The sequence below is a fragment of the Fundulus heteroclitus genome, chromosome 15 (assembly GCF_011125445.2).
Source record: "Fundulus heteroclitus isolate FHET01 chromosome 15, MU-UCD_Fhet_4.1, whole genome shotgun sequence".
Lineage (NCBI taxonomy): Eukaryota > Metazoa > Chordata > Actinopteri > Cyprinodontiformes > Fundulidae > Fundulus > Fundulus heteroclitus.
In genome coordinates this window covers 3,328,403-3,329,487 of record NC_046375.1, presented here as the reverse complement: position 1 = coordinate 3,329,487, position 1,085 = coordinate 3,328,403, and positions in this window count along the sequence as shown.

Sequence of the window (1,085 nt, the reverse complement as noted above, 5' to 3'; positions counted from 1 at the left end):
ATAGCTGTGAAACGTGCTGTAAATGGCAATGTAAAATACTCAGATGCAGAAATGTTATGGTAAGTCGATGGTAGGGTAAGCTCTGTTGGCGAAACAAGCTCCAGATTTTAATGGAAAATGATGGCTGGGGGGAAAAATGAAGGTTTCCGTAAACAAAAAGAACATAAAAACTAACTAAAAAGATATTTGTCCCAAATTCACGAACACTCTTCATCATTATCATGGATTAGCAGTTGTCATGATTCCCATGAGCTTCCTTCAGAGGTCAGATGTGGGTTGTGAGGAGGATTTTATGTGGGGGTGTGAGTCATTGTCCAAACAAAGCTCACTGAGGTTGGCCTGTTGTTGGTGACCTCCCTGTTAGCTATAAAGACCCCCCCCCCCCCCCCCCCCCGAACCAACACTCGCAAAAAGTGACACGGTGCCGTTATGACCCTTCTCTGCTCAGAGGTCAGTCTGAGTTCAAACTTTTATTCTCTAGAGAGAGAAAACAACATTTTTAAAGCTGACTAATGGTGTTCTGTTAGTATGTGCACACGTTTCATTGAAACCTCTTACTTTACATGTTTTTACCATCTTCATGTCAAGAAGATTGGAATTTTTCTCAAGGTTTTTAACACTTTCTTTTTGTTTTACTCGTTTAAAAAAAGCCAAAAAAAAAAAACGTACAGCAATATTTAAAAGGAATTCAAATATAATTTTACAGGTTTGAAATTTGCTATTGTGTGGTAGCATGCATTAAAAATGTAGGTTTAGCAAAAATCAATAACTATCAACTTGGAACACAAGAGTCTTGAGAAACCTTGAACACAATAATACGGAAACACTTAGAAATACAAATTCTCTAAATACTTTTTGAATTAGTGTTTTACATCTCTGTTGAGTTCTTATGGCCTTTTTTTATCAGTGGCTTTCTTCTTTCTGCCCTGTATGATGGTCAGATATGTGGAGTGCACGACTAATAGCTGTTTTAGATTATCTCCCCCTTCAGTTTGATATCTGCAGCTCCTCCACACTGCAAAAATGGAACTAGAAATAAGTAAAAATGTTCTTAAAATCAGTCTATTTGTCTTTCATTTGAGCAG